Below are 24,191 nucleotides of genomic sequence, written 5' to 3'. Positions count from 1 at the left end.
CAGTAAGTGCCACAGTGAATGCAATGTTAAATATGGAGTCAGGAAAAAGTGAACACAATCTGGCTTCAGATACTTACCAGTTATGTGTACCTGAGCAAGTCACTTATGTTTTGCCTCAGTTTCTTCATCTGTAAAGTAAGGATATTAGCCTCTCAGTCTTGTTCTAGAGGATCCAATGAGATAATATAATGAAATGCTTTTCAAATCTTAAAGAACTATTTGAATTTTAACTGTTGTTGTTGTTTTTTCCTGTACTTTCCCATGTATCATGTTTTTCCGGGAGACCTGTGATATTCAAAGTCTTTTTGCTTATCTTATCCTAAAAGTCATTTTGGTGTATAGAACATAAGGATTCTTCCAATTGGAAAAAGGGGTTTGTCTAAAGTTCCTCCCATCGCACTCTATGTGAATTTTTTCATTTTACCCTTACTAGGATGAGACCTGTCTCCTTCCCTCTCCTTACTTCCCTTATAGTGTTCTTACTCCAATGTGGTTAGGTGACATGGTAGATAGAGTGCCACCCTCGGAGTCCAGAAGATGATCTTTATGATTTCAAATCTGGTCCCTGAAACTAATTAGTTGCGTGACTCATTTAACCTTATTTGCCTCAGTTTCCTCATCTGTAAAATGAGTTCAAGAAGAAAATGGCAAAACATTTCAGTATCTCTATTTAGTAAATCACAAATGGGATCATGAAGAGTTGTACCCAACTAAAAAAATGACCGAATAACAACATCGGTTTTACCTTTTACTCTTCTTTCTATACCTTCAAAGGTATATTTCTTAACCTTCTTCTCGGAAATACAGGCTATCTGTATTTCCAGCTTCCTCCCAGGTCTTTTGCCTCTTCTCTCCCTTTTCAAATAACTTCTGTGTTTACTTTTTGGCTACTTCCCTTCATTTTCTTCAGATTCATCTGGGAGGAAATGTGGCTTTCAGTCCATGGAATGCTAATCCTTTCTTCTTATTTTCTAACTCTTTTTTTTATCCTCTTTCCATCTTTAGTCCCTCTCATTCTTTTGCCCTTATATGATTTCTCTTTGTTTTTTTCTTTGGCCTTCCGCCAATGCAGGAATTAAAAAAAAAGTCTTGTCTTGCCCTAGAATCATGAGAAAGTTGATTTCATTATTTGTTGTTTTTTTGTTCACTGTACTTATCTTTCTTGTATTTCTTCCATTGTGTGTGTCCACGTATTAAATAGCCTGCTTACCTCTTGTTTCTTCTGAGGGAATAACTCAAAAGATTCTCTTTTGTTGAAAATCCATCTTTTCTCATTAAGATTTAGTTTCAGTTTTGAAAAATGGATTTATCAGAGAGAGCATCCTGATCTTTTCTGATGTTTGAAATATCCCATTCCAAAATCTGATTTCTTGTAGAAAAGAAATAGCCCTGGTCTAGTTGGAAAGATATTTTTCTTCATAGCAAAATCTCTTTCTTGCACCTGCCCAAGTTAGTTGTTTGACATTGAATTTTTGATATTTAACAATTACACTCCTTGGTCATTGAAAGTAAGAGTTTCTTTCAATTTGCAATCTATGGATCCTACCGATCAGTACTTTGTCCTCTGTTTTCAATATTTCTGGAAAAGTTTTTGATACAACTTCTGCCCTCTGAATTCAGAGTTTTCAATAAATCATGATTTTCTGGAAGACAAATGATTAGTCAATCAATAAGAATGAAACACTGAGCACAGTGCTAGGTACTAGGGCTGCAACTGCAAAAAATGAAACAGTTCTTTTCATAATGAGGTAATTCAAATTACTCCATTTTGTAGAAATGTCTTTTTTTTTTTTTTGAACTGAAAGTTATTAGTCACTTTGATGTAAGACTCCAGTGCTTTCTAATATTACTATCCTATTGACCCTATTCTGCCAAGTTTTCATCTACATCTGTAATTTAAGTTTGAAATCTGATATTGTTTTCAGAGAGATTCTCTGATCTGTTCCTACTGTATTATGAATCTTGTTGATTTTTCATGTTGACTATTACATTAATTTCATCCCAAATGTTCATTTTTTCATTTTTCAATTAAATTTTTGAACTGTTCTGAAATTCTTGTTGTTTCATTATTTCTGGTGGTCTTATGGAATTTCCTTTGGGGGGCTTGGTATCACATTCCATGTCTGCATAATATTTATTCATTGTGTTGCATTATTTTAGCTGATTTACTAATTTCTCTTTTTTTGCTTATGAATTTATGAATTTAACAGCTGGTTTTTCTTTTAGTAGGCTAGACTTATTTGTAAGCTCTTTTTTGTTCCTTTTGTTGCTGCAAGTATGTTCACTTTTGACCAGTTTAAATTATCTCGAATCGGGGCAGCTAGGTGGCACAGTGGATAGAGCACCAGCCTTGAATTCAGGAGGACCCGAGTTCAAGTCTGATCTCAGACACTTAACACTTCCTGGGCAACTCACTTAACCCCAGCCTCAGGGGGAAATATATATAAATTATCTTGGATCTTATAATCTAAAATAACCTTTGGCCTAAGCTTTCTTGGACTGATAGAACACCCATTTTCTAATCATATTACTTTCTTTTTAAATTTTTTTTCTATTAAAGTTTTTTTATTTATAAAACATATGCATGGGTAATTTTTCAACATTGACCCTTGCAAAACTGCCCAGCATCAGGCAAAGAGATAAGAAAGGATTTGAACTTTAACACCTGGTTGTTCTTGTGGTTACTGAATTGAAATGAAAGCTGCTCCCAGAGAGCCCCAGGAAAACCAAATCAGAGAACATTACAGGTGACCATGGGGCGAGTCATTGAAACTCTCTGGGACTCAGTTTCTTCATCTATAAGATGAAGCTATCTGACTAAATCATCTAGACTTCTAAGAACTCTTCCAGTTTTAAATCTGGACTCCTATAATACTCTCTCTCTCTCTCTCTCTCTCTCTCTCTCTCTCTCTCTCTCTCTCTCTCTCTCTCTCTCTCTCTCTCTCTTTCTCTCTCTCTCTTTATCTATCTATCTATCTGTCTGTCTGTCTGTCTGTATGTCTGTCTATCTATCTATGATCTATCTATCCAAACTGTATGTTTGGAATTTCTTCTTGTTATATTAGTTGGTCTTCTAGAGCCACATGGCTATTTCTTTTCCATCACAAAGGCTGAAATGCCTCAGGAACTCTCATTCTCTCTCTAGAAAGTTGGGGTTAACAAGATACTAAATTCCTTTGGCAAGGTTGGCTATTTAATAACCCATGACCTCAATTTGTCGATTGACCTGAGTTCTGCATTTTTCTTTTCATATACCACAACAAAGGTGATTGATGACTTAAAGGTCAGTTTAACTCCTGGTCTGTGGACTTAAACTTGGGGTTGGCTCTCAAATGGGAGAGCAGAGGCAACAGGAAGGGCAGAAAGATGGAATGAAAACCATAGAGAGAGCTAAAGAGAGGAAAGAGCCACATGTGGAGACAGGAACTTGGCTCCCTGGAGAGGGACACGTAGTTCATCCAGGGAATAAGATGTCAACAGAGAGGTCAATAGCTACAAGCAGCGATAGATCAGTGAGTTCTTGGGCCAAAGTGGGAACTCTAGCATTGGTGTCCAAAAGTTTAATGGCATTGGCAACAGCATCTTTCTTAGACTGGAGTCAACCTGAATCTTGCCCTTACCTTGCTGTGAATTATAAATAGGCCCTTCTAGAAGGGATTATTTCTAGATCATCTAGTTATCTTGAGGTTCCCCCTAGACTTGGAGTTTGGGGCCTATCTCTTACATAGAGGGATTGACTCTGCAGGTCTCTGGGAAAAAATGAAGTTCATCATCTTTTTCTGCCTAGGAAATTTCAGTTTCAGAGTAGTACTCTTGATTAGGGAGCCTTTAATAGAGATAGAGGCTTTCCTCTTGTAGGGGATCCTCATCCATAGAGAGAGGAGGATCTCATCAGAGAGGAAAGAAGAGTTATCTTGACTTTTTATGGACTGGGAATGAGTCCTTTGGATCTTTGTGGGATTAAAGATAACTCTTCTTTCCTCTCTGATGAAATCCTCCTCTCTCTAAGATGTGTCTATTTCTGCATCCAGCTTTCTCAGCTTTATTTGCCCTTTGTCCTCTTATCCCCAGAGGGGACCGCAACCTCTGCTAAAGTAGAATTCTTAGAACAAGTCAGGTTTCTGGGCAACCTGTTCAGGATTTCTGTTGCTGAATAATGGATGATTTAGCACCCCCCCCATATTTAGCTTCTCTAGATTAACTTCAGGGCTGGGGTAGGGAATCAGAGTAAGAACAGTCTGAATTTTCAATCTTCTCTCACCAAAAGGCTAAGAGATGACTTTCTTGAGGCTACTTGCTTCTGGTGTATTTTTATGATACTATTATGTTTGTACTTGTTGGATGGGTCAATTCACCAACCAACCAATCAACCATTAAAAAAACAAAAACAAAACTATACTCTTTTGTTTTCAGTATAGCCATTGATAGTCATCCAGAATACATGTACAGAACCACACACATGTGTACTCATTTATAAATAAACATTATATATCAACATGTGATACTTATATGTAATAATATGCTACATGTATCTTCATATATTAGATGCGACATATATTTTTAATATGCATCCTCCCGGACCTTTCCTTTCCAATCTGACTTGAGAAAAGTTAGTAACACAAGAGCATGTAGAATGCTCTTTTGTCACTGGATGCTAAGGTAGTTATGGCTTCTAGCTTTGTCCACAGTCTAGAAAACATCTGATATCTGTATCTTCAAGGTCCCCCCAAGCTAGCTGAAGCCAAGTTGGGGACACATCACCCCCTTATAGTGACCCCAACCTATACCTCTGAACATTATTATGTGCCGTGCACTGTGTCAAGAGTTGGGAATGCAGATACAAGCAGAAAGAAAATCCTTGCCTTCCATGGGTTTCCATTCTAATGGGAGAATGATAGCACATAAAGAGTGCTAGAAATAGATCCATGGATAAACATTGAGAGGACAGGCTTCTAATTGCAGGCTGAGGTGACCTGGCAATCAGAAGGGCACGCAAGTTCTTTTTATCTTCTTCCTCCTCCCATTGTCGCACTTTCAGAGAAGAAATATAGTATTGGATCACAAGAGTAAAGGACTCCATGTTGGCTCTCTAGGCTATAATCCTGGCAAGGAGAGCTGCTTGCTGGCTCATATCTTTCCCTTTTTCAGCCTCCTGGTTCATGACTGTGAATATTCCTTGAGAAGTAAGGCTCTTTTACCCCTCTGCTCCCTGATTGGTCAGGGGGCCTCTTTTCTCAGGACAGATGGAGTCTTGTAAAGTTCCTGAATTGTGAGGGTCTGGTCATCTGCTCAATTATAATCCTTCTCTGGGAGGAGATCTGTAAAATCTTTTCCTCTGTGCGCAGGTTTCTTGGGAGCTTGAATCTCCTCCAACTCTTGTCCTTTCTCAAATCAGACTGTTCTCCTTTCAGCCTGCCTGGCATCAAGATTTTATCCCAGAGTCGATTCTCTCAGACCCAATGCTGCCCTTCTTTTATCCTCCCAGAGAATGGGCGTGGGATAACGCAAGGGCTTCTGGGAAACATTACTTCAACCAATGAGCTTGCTCCTCCTAGAATTCCTAAGGTGTAAACTCCCTTTAAAGGCCCAAACCAAAGGTCTGAGCCAGAAAACTGTCAAGTCAACCTGAATTCTCACCTTGTCACTGTCCAGACAACCTGAGTTCTCACCTGGTAATCCTAACAGAGTCTGTCTTCAGCTTTGCAGAGATTGGGATTGCCCTCAGCTGGGAAGATGGCTATTTTCTGTCCTCCTCAGTTTTCTGAGTCTCATCAACTCCTCTGTCTGGGAGAAGCTGTCTGCTTCTGAGAGATGGCTTATAATATTTATTACAAAGGAGTGGAGTGGAGGGTGTGAGTCAGTGGGTAGTGGAAAGGAAAAAAAGAAGGAAGGAAATGGAAAAAAGATGTTTCACTAAACATTAAAAACACAGTAGAAAATGAAAAATTCAGGGGTGAACACCAACAGGGCAACTTTGTTACTAACCCTATTAAGCACAACATATACCCTTACAAAACTTATAGAAGCTCGTGCTTTCTTGCGTAATTATCTTTTTGTTATTCTTTGTATGTTGAAATATTTTTGCTTGTTTGGTGTCTGTTCAAAAACAAAATTTAAGATGAAAAAAACAGTTAGGGAGTGGCAGGTCTCTCAGCTCTGGGAGTCCAGCCAATTTAGTAAACAGGCAGCCAGATGCCACTGTACTTGGAGCCAAGTATTAGCGATAAGAGGTTTTTAAATAATAATACTTCAAAGCTTCAGCTTTGGGAGAAGGTGACCCAAAACCCTCCAGGACTATCCCAGTGGACTCCTATCCCCGGTAGATTCTTCCAAGCAGGAAAGTATGACCCCAGAGGAGCATTGATCCAGAAGAGAAAGGAACCTTACTTTTACAGAAGAGGAAACTGAGACCAAGGGAGGTCATATGGCTTGCCCAAAGTAGTGCAGAGGTGGGATATGAGCCCTTCTCCTTTGCCACCAGAGAGCCCAAATAGTATGCCTCCATTTGCATTTCTACTCCATAGTTCCTTCTCTGGATGTGGATAGCATTTTCCATCATGAGTTTTAGATCATCGTGCTGCTGAGAAGAGCTAAGTCTACTATGGTTGATAATCACACAATGTTGCTGCTACTGTGTACAACGTTTTCCTGGTTCTGCTCATTAGTCTCAGTTCCTGTTTTTCCAGGTCTTTCTGTGAGCATCTTGCTCATCATTTCTTATAATAAAATAATATTTTTCATAATTATATCCCACAGCTTATTCATCCGCATCCCTACAGTTTCAAATTCTTTGCACCATAAAAAGAGCTGCTTTGAATATTTTTGTTCAAATATGTCCTCTTTCTGTTTTTATGATCTCTTTGTGATACAGACCTATTACCACTCCAGTATCTTGGGCAGGAAATGACCCCAAATAGTGTCAGGAAGAGTCAGACGTGACTAAAATGACTGAACAGCAAGGAAGTAAATGTTGGGTAGCTAGGGAGTGCAGTGGATAGAGCACCAGCCCTGAATTCAGGAGGACCCGAGTTCAAATCTGGTCTCAGACACTTAACACTTCCTAGCTGTGTGACCCTGGGCAAGTCACGTAACCCCAGCCTCAGGAAAAAAAAAAAAAAAGGAAGAAGAAGCCAAGAAGAAAGTAAATGTTATGGGCCAGAACTTGAAATAAGGTACTAAGTGGAATTGAGGAGACAGTGGTTATCTAGTTTAGCATGATGTTTTCTAGGTTTAGTATGATTTAATCTTACAACCAATAATGGTATCCTAGTGATATAATGATTGGTTTATACTCAGTGTGGAGCATATAAGCTGGGGCTCAGAAAGCCCTCAGAGGCAGAGGCAGAGAAGGCAAAGGACTGGTGGTAGGAGCTTAAGCTCTCCGAACCAAGGGGAGAAATTCAATTAGATCTTCTATCTTTCTGGTGGCTGGCCTGGTCTCCTGCACTTCCCCCACTAAGACCAAGGCCAGACTGAAAGGCTCTCCAGAAAGCTGCCCAGCATCAGGCAAAGAGATAATAAAGGATTTGGACTATAAGAAAGCTAACCAGGGCCCAGGAAAGGAGACAAGACTTTGAAAGAGACAATAAAGGATTTGGACTTTAACCCCTGGCTACTCAAGTGGTGATTACTGAACTGAAACGAAGGCTGCTTCCAAGACTCCCAGAGGCCTCCAGAAAACTGAACAAAAGAACATTACATGTAAACAATTAAGTGCTTATTGATTTAATGGACAAAATCAGTAAATATTTTCAGTTAGAATTATATAATTCTTGTTTATCAGTATTATCAATAGGAAGCACATTCATTGGAGCTTGTGAATTGTACTAGGAAACTCCCCCCCCCCCCCTTCCAAACTACTCAGGGTTACTCCTAGAGCTCTGAGAGGAGAGTCAATTAGTCACCTTTGGGGATTAACCTGAAAGTGTGAGTGGGAAGGAGCCCTGCAGGAGCTGCTGGGAGACCATGTGATTACTAAAGGAACTAAACTATTTCAAAATGTATGTTTTCACTATATATACCAACAAGTATTCTACTTTGTGCCAGGCACCCAGCTAGCTCTGACCACAAGCATGAGGAATGAGATAACTGCACTCAGAAAGCTCTTAGGTTCTAAATCCAAAGAAATTGGAACAAAATGGAAGAACGGCTCTCTCCAGAATTGGTTTCATGCCCGGAGGTGGTACAGAATAGAACTGGACAGGACACTCTTCATTCCATTCTGCAGTGCCAAGAAGTTTGCTTGAGCAAGCACAATATTGAGTGTTGCCAGCAGCTCCTTCACCACCTGTTATAGAAGAATTGAATTGGAGCTCAATAGTAAACATTTAACACGGGATCCAACAATTCAATCCAGGTAAATTCGTGTGCTGGGCACTGGGAATTCAAAAGGAGGCAAAGGACAGTTCCTGTCTTCAAGGAACTTAGATCTAATGGGGGAAACAAGAAGCAAACAGGCAAGCTATATTGTTGTTAAGCCACGCCAGACTCTTCCTGATCCCATTTAGGGTTTTCTTGACAGAGACTTTCCTTCTCTAGCTCATTTTCCAGATGGGGAAACTAAGGCAGCTTGCCCTGGGCCACCTAGCTAGTAAGTGTTAAGACTAGATTTGAACTCAGATCTCTGACTCCAGGCCCAGCATTCTACCCAGTGTGCCTCCTAGTTATCCTAAAGCTCTATGCATACATACATATACATATATTCATAAACACATGGCCAAGATACAAAGGAAATAATTAACACAGGGAAAGCACTGGCATTAAGAGATTCTGGGAAAGTTTGACAGCAGAAAGTAGGATTTTAGTTGGGACTTAAAGGAAGTCCAGGGGGTCAGTAGTCAGAGCAGAGAAGGGAAAGTGCTCCATTCAGGGATGGAAAGTGTGAGAAGGCTGGAAAGGTGGGGGGACAGGTTATGAAGGGCTTTGAAGACCAAACAGAGCATTTTGCATTTGCTCCTGGAGGCTTAGGGGCTTAATAAAATGCTTTTTCTCTTCACCTTCCCTCAATCTTCCCCAAAGATTGAGAAGAAAGACATTTTACTATAAACTCAACATCCTCCAATCTGATCACTCGGTGTGCTTCAGTGACTTCCAGCAAAAATGAAATGGCTTGAGTAGCCCAAAGAGTCTTGGGAGAGCAGAGCTCTGGGGCCCCCAGTTTGAAGCTTGGCTCTGCCATTCGAGGTGATTGACTGAAGGAAAGACTGCAGGTTTCATCATTTCATCCTTGTAACATAAATAGCACTTGAAGAAGATCCCTCCCCCAGCATGTTGGGTCCTCCCTCCCCAGACTTATTCAACAGACAAGAGCAGCATGAATAGCTTGGGATTTGCATCAGCCAGCCAGCTGGCATTTATTAAGACCCACTGTGTCCCAAACACTTTACTAAGCACTGGCAGGATTATCCACATGAATGAAACCAGAGATTCACGGAGGATCCTGTTTTCAAAAAACCTGGGAAATGTTTTTCTTCCCATCTTGGGCAGAGAGGAAGGTTATATGAGCTCAGGACTGGAGATTTTTTTCCTTTAGAAGAGAGTTTTAAGGCTCTTTTGAGAACACACAGAGAAGAGGAATGTGGCAGGGTTTCCCTTAGATGTGGAAAAGCAATACCAACACTGGCAATTTCCTTCCTCAAATTACTCCTTTGGGGAGACTAAAGAACCCAGAGCTGAAGGGAGAAGAAGCAAGGCGTAAGACAGCAACGGGTGACTTTTCATTTAAGGAGCTTGTTCAGCTAGTTGGAACAAAGATGGACAAACAAAAACCAGACAGAGAAACCAGTAGACTTTCCTACTTTGGGTGACTATGACTAGAACCTGTGTCTAACATGTTGTTTTAATCTTTTAAAGACCGCATTGGACTGATAAAAATCTTGTTTCTCATAAACACCCTCATTAATCTTGATCTAACATTTCCTCGTGTCCTTTTGTTGTACTAGGACATAGGAGAGCTCTGGGAGCCAAATGGGAGAGAGCAATCTTTCCAGAATGTACTGGTGAAAGTCTAACAACTAGCTCTCTGAAAGAATGCACATTTAATCTGTATTATTCACATTTTCCTTCTTCACTTTAAGTGCAGATGATCAGCAAAACAATCAATCAAGCCTTGATTTGTAGCATTTGCTGATTTCTGAGATTTAAATGTTTATGCTGCAAATTTAGTATGATTGAATTGAGTGTTTATATCTCAGAAATAGGCAAACTCTACAAATGAACTATAAAACGAATTAACTGCCTTCCAGAATCAAGATGATATTTGTAAAGTGTTCAGTACAATGTCTAGCATATAATAAGCACTTAATAAATATTTGTTCCCCTTTCCTTCTTACATACTTTCTTATTTGACCACCAAAGAACTGACAGGGATCCTTGGTGGTAGCATCTTAGAGTGCAAGGTTTTTGAGATTAATTAGCACACATTAGATTTAACTAGAATCCCTTTCTGCATTACTTTCTTTCCTTTTTTTTTTTTTTAATTATAGTTTTTATTTACCAGATATATGCATGGGTAATTTCACAGCATTGACAATTGCCAAACCTTTTGTTCTAATTTTTCCCCTCTCCCTCCCCTCAGATGGCAGGTTGACCAATACATGTTAAATATGTTAAAGTATAAGTTAAATACAATATATGTATATATGCCCAAACAGTTGTTTTGTTGTACAAAAAGAATTGAACTTTGAAACAGTGTACAATTAGCCTGTGAAGGAAATAAAAAAAAATGCAGGCAGACAAAAATAGAGGGATTGGTTCATACCCATTTCCCAGAGTTCTTTTGATGGGTGTAGCTGGTTCAGTTCATTACTGCTCTATTGGTGGTTATGCCCATCAGAATTGATCATCATATAGTATTGTTGTTAAAGTATATGATGATCTCCTGCTCATTTCACTCAGCATCAGTTCCTGTCAATCTCTCCAGGCCTTTCTGAAATCATCCTGCTGGTCATTTCTTACAGAACAATAATATTCCATAATATTCATATACCACGATTTATTCAGCCCTTCTCCAATGGATGGGCATCCACTCAGTTTCCAGTTTCTGGCCACCACAAATAGGGCTGCCACAAACATTCTTGCACATACAGGTCCCTTTCCCTTCTTTAAGATCTCTTTGGGATATAAACCAGTAGTAATATTGCTGGGTCAAAGGGTCTCTGCATTACTTTCTAATGAAAGTATTAGGCCATCCTTAGGCACCTTAAATCCAGGTTGAGTTTTTTCCCTCTCTGAAATATGTTACAGATGACATCCTTTCCCAGAATACACCTGCTTTATCCACATTAAATTTTTTTTTTTGATAAGGTTATCCACTATTTTCCTTTATTTTCTTCAAAACATCAGGATATTTTGCTGATCCTTTGAACTGGCTGCCTTTTAGAGAATTTTAACATTATGCAATCAAACTTTTTAAAGAGATCAAACCAATCAACCTTTGCAGTAAAGGTTTCATCACTAGTCACTTCATTTCCATTTCCCTTTATTGCCTTAATTAAACCTTAAGCTTTTGTCTGCCTGGCTTTTATGTTAAGAATAATGTGGTCCTGATGACAAGCTTCAACTATACAACTAAAAGAAGCTCCCTTTCTATTACTGTGACCCTCCTCTTGCCATTATTTGCAAACCACAGAAAACAAATACAATTTTGCCTTCTTTTTCTATTTTGCCTGAGCTTTTTATAATACCTAGATTTAATGTAATATAATATATTATATAAATATAGGCATATTTATACTACGATACTTAGATATAGTACCTAGATTTAGACATTCTGATATGTTATCCTATTTTAAAGTTACTGTGGTGTTATTTATACTAAATGGTGGCATGGAGAGAGTGCCATGTCTGGAGTCAGGATGTAAGAGTTCAAATCCAACCTCCTACACTTGCTGGCTGTGAGGTTCTTGAAAAAAATCACTTAACGTCTATCCACCTCAGTTTCCTCAACTGTAAAATGGGAGTAATAATAGCATCTTCCTCCTAGAACTGTTGTGAGACTGAAATGAGATGATATTTTAAAAGTGTTTAGCATGGTATCTGTAAATGCTTATTCCCTTTCCCCTCCCATCTCTTTCACACCATTCTGCTTTGTTCTAATGTAATAACATGCTTTTTTCTTTTTTGCATTGGTAGCATTTTCAGGTAAAGCGTTCTTCCTTTTGTCCATTGTTAAAGGCTCTAAAAAATACCAAACAAATCACTGCAGGTGCCATGGTACACATCTGCATAGGACAATAGATAAGGACAGATTGATGCAGCAGCAGGTTAAAACCCTCTTATAGCTCCCGTTAGTCTCATTAATTCAGTTTTGGCTCAGATTAAACGTAATGTGATATTTTATAATTCACTCTAAATCACATTTTGCATTATTTAAACTCATATTAATTGTAACTCAGCTGCATTTACTATGAAGCTATAGCAAGAATAGAAGTAAAAACATCCCCCTCCCTCCATACATACCCTATGGCATTCTGGTCTGTGGGGAGAGTGGATTCATATTGAGAGCAGTTGCTTTGTAGCACTGACACAACCAAGTTCTTTTCCAGATAAGGCTCATTTGCTGGGCTGCTCAGGGGCTTCACTCCTAAGCTGGCTGGCCAATTGATTGTAAAAGTGGGCATGGACTCTGGCTCTTAGAGCTGTGGTGGCTTACCATTTTGATCTTCAAAGTTCACAAGATTGTAACTATCTTTAGTCTTCCTTAAAATGGGAAAGAATAGACACCATAGGGACAAAAACATTATCAAAACCCTTACAGGCCATATTGTGGCAGCCCTCCATCCAAAAGCTTGAAGTCCTTCTTGCCAACAAAGTGGAACATAGCCAAGCAGAGATTAAGATGAGGAAAGCCATTTCTTGGGCTGATCCCTTAGTTTTTGTTTTTTGTTTTTTTTCTGAGGCATTTGGGGTTAAGTGGTCACACAGCTAGGAAGTGTGAAGTGTCTGAGGTTGGATTTGAACTCAGGTCCTCCTGACTTCAGGGCTGGTGCTCTATCCACTGAGCCCCCTAGCTGCCCCTTCAATTCCCCTTCTAAACAGAGAACACTTGACTCAAACAATTTTCAACTCACATTCTAGGAAATGTAAAATAAATGAAGAAATTCTGATTTAACAAAAAAGGGCAAAGTAGACTTTTCACTTTGGATTTTGTAATACTTAGTTTTCAAAAGATTGGGTAAAGTTTCCCAACTTCTCTAAGTGAAAAGGCATATATCAAGCATTTTACTCAACTGAAACGAAGGAGGCTCAAAGACCTCCAGAAAACCAAACAAAAACACTACACTGTTTGAATTCCTGTGCCAAGCATTAAAGATACAAATGGAAAATTAAGAGGCTGCCCTCAGACATGACTCTCCTAATTTGAGTTAGGAAAAGTTCACCGTATGTTAAAATACTGTTTTGTGTTAAGAGTCCAGAATAATCATTGGTTAATTCTTTTCTTCACCACTATCTCATGGAGAGTCTCCTTTTTGTGATGAGTATCTTAACCTTGAGCACATAAGACAGTACTGCCTTTAGATGTATCCTGGGCAGGCAGCCAGTGAGAATAGCTAGATTTAGGTTTGACCATTACTTGTTCCATCTCTTTATGAAAGGCTTTAGCTTTGTTTTCTTCCATATCTCTGAAGGCAAAAGCTTGGAGAAGGTTTTTCAAAGAAAGAAATGTTTCTTAATATCTCTTGAGAAATTAAAAATGAATTTTAAAAAAAGTTTGTCATTTTAATCAGCCAAGATATGCCTTCTCACCCTCCCAGCCAACCTCCCTCTCTTCCCTAATTATAAGCACAAGAAAAACAAAAGCTGTTACACAAGTATAGTTGTTCAGAACAACTGTCCACATGGTCCATGTCCAAAACATATGTCTTGGGGGCAGCTAGGGGGTGCAGTGGATAGAGCACCAGCCCTGAAGTCAGGAGGAGCTGAGTTCAAATGTGGCCTCAGACATTTAACACTTCCTGGCTGTGTGACCCTGGGCAAGTCACTTAACCCCAGCCTCAGGGGGGAAAAAAAGATGGCTTATGTTGCACTCTGAAATCTTTGCTTCTCAATGAGGAGGTGAGAATTATGCTTCATCATTAGTCCTCTGAAATCCTTATAGGTTATTAGAATTCATAGGTCATAAGAATTCAATGAAATCATATTTTATCACATTAATATGCTCTAATTTGTTCATCTTTTCCCCATCTTATAGGTACCCTCTCAGATTGTCATTTTTTGGTACCTCAAAAAGAGGTCTAAAGAGCTTTGTACACCCTTAGGCTTTGTTTAGGACCATCCCTTTCTCCCCTCTTTCTACTCCCCCCTCCCTTCTTTCCTCCTTTCTTTCATTTTTTTTTCCCTCCTGAGATAATTGGGTTTAGGTGACTTGCCCAGGGTCACACAGCAAGAAAGTGTCAAATTTGAACGCAGGCCCATTTGACTTCAGGGCTGGTGCTCTATCCACTGCGCCACCTAGCTGCCCCTCTTCCTTTCTTTCCAGTGAAATGTATTTTTGTATAAAAACTATTTTCCCACAGTGGCTTTCTCCATGAAACTCAGAGAAGAAGCAGTGATTGAAATAGTCTGACCTTCTTTGCTCTTACATTTGCCATTTCTCCCTCCATATGTCTTATTGCTCAATCATTAGTTATTATTGTTTGCTGTTTCAATCCTGTATGACTCTCCATGACCCCACGGGTTCATTGGTTTTGTTTTTCTCTTGGTAAGGCTACCGGAGGGATTTGCCATTTCCTCCTCCAGAACATTTGTTCTGTAAGGGTATTTTACCCCTTTGTCTGATTCTGCATTGTTTTGTAGCAACAAGCATCCATGAAGAGCTTCTGTAGTGACACACAGAGCCGAGGATCCATCTCCACTGTCTTATCATCTCTGGGAGACTGACAGTCATTCTCTGCTTGAGATTTCCAGATGGAGCTGGGGGTCTGATTTGAAGGCCCGGCATGGCCCTCCTGCAGATTTGCTGGCTCACTGGCTGCAACAGGATGGGATATAAATGGGTTAAGAAGAGATTGTCATACAGACCCACAAAGAAATGCTTTGATCTGCCTTTTGTAGAAACAAAGCTATTTCTGGATTTTCTGAGGCTGGCAGATCCAGCCAAAGGGGAAGAACAGGGTTTGAGTTTTTGGCATCAGTGGCATTTCCTTCTCTGGCCCACTTTATAGATGAGGAAACTGAGGCAAACAGGGTTAAGTGACTTGCTCACCTGACTGCAGGCTGGTGCTGTATCCACTGCACCACATAGCTGCTTCAGTGTTAGGGACACTGCTCATCAATTCAAGGGATACCTATAGTGCTCATCTTTTTTTTTGGGGGGGAGGAACACAAGGGGTACCTTCTCTCTGGTAGGTATCCATACTTTCTTCTTTTGAATTCTTCATATTCAGTAGTTTTCTTTAAAAAAAGTCTTTTTTGATTGACAATTGGGGTTAAGTGACTCATCCAAGGTCACACAGTAGGAAGTGTTCAGTGTGTGAGGTCACATTTGAACTCAGGTCTTCCTGACTCCAGGCCTGGTCCTCTATCCACTACACCATCCAGCTGCCCCTCAGTTACCTGCTATAACACAGTAATCTTCCATTGCATCCATGGACCACAATTCGCTTAGCCGTTCTCTGGTAAAGCATTCTTTCCTACATTCTTTCTGGTGTTTTGCTTCCACAAAAAGTGCTGCAATAAATATCTTGGTGTCTATGGGAGGTTTCTTTCTTGGGATTTTGGGATTATAGGATGAAATACATAAATGAAAGACATTCATTAAATTTTTACATCTGATTGATATTCTGTTTAGTGCCAAGGACACATTTATTAAGCCCCACTTTTTGGTAATTAACAGCATTTTATTTTTTCCAGTTACACATAAAGATTATCTCGAGTTCCAAATTTTTCTCCCTCTCTCCTCTGTCCCCTCCCCAAGAAGGCAAGCAATCTGATATAGGTTTTACATGTGCAGTTATGTAAAACATATTTCCACATTAGTCATGTTGTTAAAGAAGAAACAGAACAAAAGGAAAAAACCACAAAACCTCCCCAAAATGAAAATAGTTCTTTCTTTCTGCCTTCTCTGTTGGTTTTTTCTCTGGATGTGGATGGTATTTTCCATCACGAGTCTTTTGGAATTGTCTTGGATGGCCATGTAACTGAGAAGAGCTAAGTCAATCAGATTTGATCATTACACAATGTTACTGTTCTCCTGACTGTTCACTTCCAGTGTCGATTTATGGAAATCTCTCCAGATTTTCTGCATCTGCCTGATCATCATTTTTTATTACACAATAATATCCTATTATATTCCCTTACCGGTCCCAACTTGTTCAGCTGTCCCCCAGTCAATGGTATTAAGCACCTCCTGTGTGCCATGCACTGTGCGAAGGGCTTTTTACAAATGTTTCTTCATCTGATACGAAAACCAAGCCTGACAGTCCCTGTCAGAAAGAGAGAATACAAAAGGAGAAAACAACATATGTAGGATAAAAAAGTTATGGGGGTGGGAGAATTATAGGAAGTGTCATAATGGCTCTGAGATCAGGCAAGATAAGACAAAAGCTTACCCAGTCTTGGGTCCCAAGAGCAGGGACTAAATTCTGTGGGAATAAGAGAAGGCCACAGAGCTATCTCCTTAATTTAGATCAATGGTTACCCACTGAGGATCATAGGATTGTTGTTTGAAAGGAAGGTCACTGAGTCTAAATTCACTTTATGAGGAGAGTAAGGATTATAAACAGCAGCTGACTTGCCTGAAGTCATACAGACATAGGTGGAAGAGGTGACATTAGAACCCAGGCCCCAGGAGGACCTGAGTTCAAATCTGGTCTCAGACACTTAACACTTCCTAGCTGTGTGACCTTGGGTAAGTCACTTAACCCCAGCCTCAGGGAAAAAAAAAAAAAAAAAAAAAGAACCCAGGTTCCCTGATTCCATACCTAGGGCTCTTTCATCATGTCATTCTGCATCATCAAGGAGAGCCTATGAGCAACCCTCCCATCTAGCTATACACCTTTCATCTCTTCTGATTCCATTTATTCAATTTCATGGTAGCAAGTTTTAAATAAGTAAATTTTATTTATTTTTCATCAAACTATTAAATTTTTAAATTTATTATTTTAATTTGTATCATGTCACATATTATTGGTTTTATTATATTCGTTATTAGAAATGCATTAAATTTATTAAAAATAAAAGAAATTAAGTATAAAAATGGTGCCATTGAAATGTTGCTGTTTTAGTAGTGGCGCGAATCATCTCATTGGTCACTGGATAAAGGTGTCACCTTTATCCTATCACTGATTGCATTAATGTTTGCGGAGGATCTCAACACTATGTCTTTTTATTTATTTATTTATTATTATTATTATTATTATATTGTTATTATCGACAGAACATATGCATGGGTAATTTTTCAACATTGACCCTTGCAAAAACTTCTGTCTCAACTTTTCCCCTCCTTCCCTCTACCTCCCTCCTCCCCTAGATGGCAGGTAGTTCCATACATTCAACACTATGTCTTGGTCCTCTTTATTAGTTTGTGAAAAGCCTGTGGATCCCTTCTCAGGATAATATTTTAAGTTATTAAAGGAAATGTTAGATTCTAGCAGTTTTTGCATATTTGTGAAAATAAAACAAAATTGTGTTTTTTCCCTCAAAGTTCATAGTCAGACTGCTAAGAAGATGCAGAAGAGTTCTTACGAAAGTTACATCTGAGGTACACAATATGGCCTTCAGATACATTTGGAGACACTGGGAAAGCACAATTTAGTCTCCCAACTCCGACTGTCCTGGAGAGCACGTTAACTACACAGTCATATAATAGTGCTGCTATTTCACTTAGAACTCATTGTGACACTAGCTTGTATTTTATTATTTACTAGTTTAACAAATAGTAAAATACAAGCTAGTGTTTACTAGTTTAATACTATTTAGCTATTTGCTAGCAAGAGTAATTACTATTACTAGTGCAATACTAGCTTTAAGATTTGTAAAGCACTTTATGGTCGATTCTCATAGAAATCTTGTAAAAATCGATGTTATTATTTCCATTTTTCAGATGAAAAAATAGCTTCTGTAAGAGCTTAAAGGATTTGTCCAGAGTCACATAACTAATTAGTGTTTGAGCCTAAATTTCTGACTCCAAATCTTATTCTTTATCCACTGCACCACTTGGATTCCTAAATATGTACTTATCATGCTCCCTCTCTCTGTTTGACACATATGTTCAGACACATAGATAGCCTCAGTACTGGTGGGCAATAGAGACATATCAATGAATTGCAACTACTCTCCCCATATTAGCAATTACAAATTACGTGGTAATACAATGGCATATTCGTGTCGCCATTGTACGTAGTAGATACAATGGCATTTTCTTTATCCTCATTCTTCTGGAGGTCTCTATCAGTTTCCTTTTGTGTATCTGAGGGAATATTTCTGTCTTTTCATGTGTCTCCAGTTGAGAGTGCACCCCATCTCTCTGCATCTCTGTTTCTGTGTGCATCCCCTGTTGGGGATCACTACAACATCCAAGCCTGCCTCCAGCTACCTTCATCATACTTCCTTATATAGAGGGATGTGCTGTAATCAGCTCTAACAGTTGTTATGTTTTCTATGTGAAAATTTACCCCTTGAATATAAGCAAATATTATTAATCAGTTCCTGATTTGTAAGTTTATGGTTTAGACTTAGAAAGTTATGTAAAAAATGTTAATAAGGAAGATTAAATTTAAGAGTGTGTACAAAGACATTTTTTTTCTCCTGGGAGAGTCTGGTTGTTAAATATTTACCAGCATATCCCTACACCGCCCATATTGTTCTGTAAATATTGCTTCAGTTAAGCAGGAATATAGAAGGATTAAGGGATGAAATCATTACCAGCCTGAAAACCGAGTGATTCTAACACCATTATTATCATTAATTGGCACTTATACTTGTTCCTGGGGTTTCAGATGGCATGTCACTGAGTCACTTTGGCCTTCTGAATTCTTCCCTGACTCTACCTAGTGTCCCTGATATCAGCTCATATTGTCTTTGGGGTTCCAGGGGGAGGGCCCTAGGCAACCACCTCCCCTGAACTCTCTTGAACTATGAACTCATTCTGTTGAATCTCTGTGGTATATTTCCCAGAAAGCTGAGGACTGACTCTTTTTGGTTTTAAATGTCACTTTGCAGAGATACATTAAATGACTTCAAACAACTTTACCTTTGTATTAAATTCCACTCCATTTTTCCCATTCCTTAGTGCCTTAAAGATAGGAATAATACAAGAGAAAAGAAAAGAAAAAGTTGCTGATCCGAGAGGAGGTTACATCTTGAATGAAAATCAAGTGACCTTGAATTCATTTTAAGTGATTTGGGCTTTCCAAGGCATGTCAGGTGACCTGTCTCTTCTCTCATTCTATCACCTGTCTCATTGCCTCTCAGTGCAAATAAGGATAGCTGTAAATTTTTAGTGTCTATCACAATATGGATTCATCGGAGGCATCCACTAAGATGCTAGGATCTTTTGTCATGTCAATTTTGTCTGTATGTCGTTTCCCCACCATCCCATTTATTCCTCACTTCCCTCCCCATGTGAAAATAGCTCCCCATTAGACAATGTGTTCTTTCAAAAGAGAGATTGCATTTTGTTTTTGTAACTATCACTTGGCTATAACAATGATAGAGTTTTGTTTAGATTTGTAAAATTTCCTCCTATTTGACCCTACTCCCACCTCCCATATTCAAGATCCATTTGGGATCCTGACTGTGAGCCTTATGTGAGTGACCCCCCCAAAATTTCATGACTTCTGAAAAATCTGAAAAAATGTTAACCATTTCTGCCTTCCTTCAAGGTATTGATGAGAGGTCAGATCTATTTTTGGGGTCACCCCCTCCTTCCAGGCACTTAGGGCTACAACCCTGACTGATATCATTCTTGATTCTTCTCTTCCTGAAATTCACCTCCACTCCCAAATCTGGTCATTTCTACCTTCCAACAGCTTTTCATATACACAATCAGTCCCCCCCCCTCGTCCAAGACCTTATCATTTCTTCCCTGGTTGGTCTCCCTGACTCATCTCTTTCTTTTTCTAATCTACCCTCCCTTCATCCATCAAAGTGATTTCCCTAAAGGTCAGTTAGCCTCTGCCACCCCCAGACTTATTAAATTCTGGTGATTCCCTTTTATTTCCAGAATAAAATAGAAATTTCTCTGTTTGACATTTAAAACCCATCCCAATCTGTCTCTTCCAACTTTTCCAGTACCCTCCATGTACACTATTTCAGGCTACATTGCCCACCTTTGTATTCTGCATGTGACATCACGTCTCCCACCTTGGTCTCCATCCTAACTTCTCTAAGTTCAGATTTCCTCAAGCTTCTTCAGGGGTCAAGTCAAATCCTTCCTTCTCCAGAAGGCCTTTTCTATTTTTTTCCTTCAGTGGTTAGTGTCCTTCCCTTAGAGATCACTTGTCATCTACCTTGTATATATCTTGTATGCATGTAATCAAGTGAAGGGAATAAGCATTTATACAGCACGTTATGTGCCAAGCATTGTGCTAAGAGCTTTGCAAATATCTCATTTGATCTTTATCACAATCCTGTGAGGTAGCTGCTGTTATTATCCTAATTTTATTGTTGAGGAAATTAAGGGAGATAGGGTTAAGTGACTTGCCCAGGGTCACATAGCCAGTAAGTGTTTGAGGATGAATTTAAACTCTTGCCTTACTGCTCACTGACACCTAGCTGACTCTAGTTATTTATATGCGACTCCCCCTAATTAGTATATGGACTTCCTATTGTTTAGCACAGTGACTGGCACAAAGTAAACTCTCCATAAATGCTTGTTGCCAGGTTGGCTGACTGGATTTTATTTTCCTTCATTTACTTCACTTTCTATCTGTATGGTTGAGTCTTCCCATGCTTTTCTGAATTCTTTAAATTTATTGTTTCATATGTTAGACAATAAGGAATTTTTAAAAAGCATTTATTTTTTTTAATTAATTTTATAATTATAACATTTTTTTCGACAGTACATATGCATAGGTAATTAAAAAAAAACATTTATTAAGCACTTACTGTATGCCAGGCTCTGTACCATGGCCCAGGAGATGCAAAGGTAAAATACGATCATCATTCTCTAGGAGCTCTCTGCGTATTGGAGATCTAGAATGTTAATAGCTAAGTACAGACACAATTGAGGTATTTTTTCCCCCTTGTTCTTCTCACTTCCCTCTGCATTCATCATATGAGATTTGCTATGCTTTTGGAAACTCCTCAAATTGATTGCTTCAATTTTGTATGATTGTACAAATGACGCATAAATGGTTGCATTGTAATCCACCTTCCCCCTCCTTTCCCATTATGATTTTATGTATAAAATCTCTACTTTCCTGCAACAGGACAAGGTTTCCTCCCCAGAAAAACTTCCAGTTTGCAAACTGTATTTCTTGCTCTGAAAGAAATGAATTAAACTGCTACTGGATCACTAAAATCTGCTTTGTGCTTCGTATGACTCCAGCTATTTACAGTGAAGAGATCAAGACAATAAAAATCTGGTTGGCAGCAGTGGGGTTGATCGCTTTGTTAATTAACAGTCTACATTTATTAAATGCCTACTATAGTCAGGCACTATGCTGTACCCAAGAGTTTTTGCTTTCAAGGAGCTCCCAAATGAATGGGAGAGACAACATGTAAATTGTGCCAAAGGCGTTAGCACCCTGGATACCCCAGAATCAGCAGGAGTTAGGATAAGCAAAAGTCTTTATTCTTGGACTTTAGCAGTAGAAGTGAAGAGAGTGGACATGTAGGATCTCTGTGATCTCACCTCATCATCTCTCTTGCTGAAGTGACCCTGGCTAGTCTCCCTGCACCTCCTAGTCCCTCCCACAATTCTCTGTATACACCAAACGATTAGGCCGGCACAGGATAATGGGAAAGGCCATTTTTCAAGCATATTCTTATAGAGTATTGTCCAATCAGTAATTAGCCTCAAGTGCTCGATTGTCCATGCATTGACTCAAGAGTTTCAGCCCTTTACAATAAATAACAAACAAGAGGAGATTATCTCTATTTTCTACCTTTATGAAAAATAAAAAAAGAAATCTGTTGCCATGTGACAATCTTGTGACAATACCATTTCTCTCTCAGTAGTTGCCAGCAAGATTTTTGCCAGCATCCTTCCTAATAGGCTGATCCCTTATCTGGAAGATGGAGATTCCGAAAGGGTCAAGGAAGAATGATGTGGTGTTGTTGGCTGCCCCACAACTCCGGGAGAAATTCCAGGAACAGATTAGAGATCTGTAGACAGTGTTTGTAGATTTGACAAAGGCCTTTGATACTTTCAGTCATGAGGGCTTCTGGAAGATCATGGCAAAATCTGGTTATGTAGAGAAGTTCAGCAGTATTGTATACCAGTTCCAAGATGGCATTTTGCATGGCTTCTGGATAATGGGCTCATGCTTTCCCACTCATCAAAGGAGAGAGCTTGCTTTCTTGCTTTGATGTTTGAGTGATGTTTGAGTTGTCAGAGGCCTTCAACAAGAACAAATGCAGCATCAGAACCAGCTGCTACCCTGACTGTAAATTATTTAATTTGAAAGGTCTGCAAGCCATAACTACTGTGGAGGGAATTGGAGTGAAGTTTTTTGTTCACAGATGATTACGAATACATTCTGTGTGGCCTCTGAGGCTGGGGTGCAGCAAAATCTGGATTCATTCTCTGCTGCTTATTCTAATTTTTGGCCTAACAATTAATGCCGAGAAAGCACAGGTTCTCCACCAGCCAGCACTGTGCCATCCATATGTGAAACCACTGATTACAGTAAATGGAGAACTATTGAATACGGATGATAAGTTCACTTAGCTCAGTAGTGTACTTTCCAGGAATGTTCCCACTGATGATGAGGTTGATGCAAGAATTGCCAGAACAAGCTCAGGATTTGGGAGACTGTGGGATAGATGAGGTATTAGACTGCTTCCCAAACTGTAGGGCTAGAGAACTTTGTGATGACCTCATTGTTATATGCCTTTGAGACCTGGACGGGTTCTCCAGTGTGAGAGAGAACCAATCAGAGTTTGTTTGAATGGAGATAGGTTCTCCTGCTCAGGAGGCTGAGTCTCATGATCAAGTGACATTCTCAGAAGGAGCAGCTGAATACTTCTAGCCCACCTCCTCATTAAATGTTTACCAATCAAGTTTTATTTCCACTTGTCACGGGCATTCCCTTTTACAAAAGTATTTTAAGGCATTCAGAATCACCATGGTCTTGTCTTTGGCTACTGATACCAGTGACCATCAATTTATTTATTTTTTATTTTTTTACATTTTTAAAAATAAATTTTATAATTATAATTTTTTTGACAGTACATATGCATGAGTAATTTTTTTTTACAACATTATCCCTTGTATTCACTTTTCCAAATTTTTCCCTCTCTCCCTCCCTCTACTCCCTCCCCTAGATGACAGACAATCCCATACATATTAAATGTGTTACAGTATAACCTAGATACAATATATGTGTGTAAATCCAATTTTCTTATTGCACGGCCATCAATTTATTGATTGCTAACTAATCCAATTGATTATTACCCAGAAACCCTGTCTCTTGAGGATTTCCATGCATCACAATATCCAGCCAAGAAATTGAATTGCTTCCATCTGAAATATCTTAGAAAGACTCTGAAGATCACCGGGCAGGACAAAGGGCTGAGCTCCTCTTGAGCTGATCTATCAAGCATTCCAACCCAATTGCACAGAGTGTGAGCTGAGCAGAGTGTCCAAATGTCAATGTCCATTTGTATAAGAGACTATTTTGTGGAGAACTCACACAAGGCAGGCATTCACATGGGGATCAGAAGAAGCGATACAAGGTCTCTCTGAAAAATTTTGGAATTATGAGACACGGAAGATACTGGCACCCACTATGGCGTGCTTGTATCCAAGAAGGTGCTGTGCTCTAAGAGCAAAGCAGAATGGCAGCAGACCAAAATAAATCTGAGATGGGCCTTTTGGACATCTCTACTCTTAATGTTTACAGGGACTATTTGTGCCCAACCTGTGGTAGAGCCTTCGGGGCTTGTATTGTTCTGAGCAGCCACAGCTGGCACACTGTATAGTTAACCTCAATGTAGTGATGTCATTTTGGTCCTCTTCAAGCATGAAAGACAACAACCAGCTCATAAATAAGCTACATAAAGTTTATTTATTTATTTTTTGAGAC

The 24,191-nt window shown here is 39.2% G+C and overlaps 1 long non-coding RNA gene across 1 annotated transcript; it reads right to left on the bottom strand.

The window, feature by feature from the left end:
* Positions 1-76: 76 nt before the first annotated feature.
* LOC141560013 (uncharacterized) lies at positions 77-20,447 on the bottom strand. The gene is made up of 3 exons (XR_012487615.1): positions 20,271-20,447; positions 16,300-16,424; positions 77-128 (listed from the first exon to the last, which is right to left on the bottom strand). It is a non-coding gene; the product is annotated as an uncharacterized LOC141560013 (long non-coding RNA).
* Between the last annotated feature and the right edge of the window lie 3,744 nt (positions 20,448-24,191).

The sequence above is a fragment of the Sminthopsis crassicaudata genome, chromosome 3, assembly GCF_048593235.1.
Source record: "Sminthopsis crassicaudata isolate SCR6 chromosome 3, ASM4859323v1, whole genome shotgun sequence".
Taxonomy (NCBI): Eukaryota; Metazoa; Chordata; class Mammalia; order Dasyuromorphia; family Dasyuridae; genus Sminthopsis; species Sminthopsis crassicaudata.
This window is presented reverse-complemented; position numbering and strand designations above follow the sequence as displayed.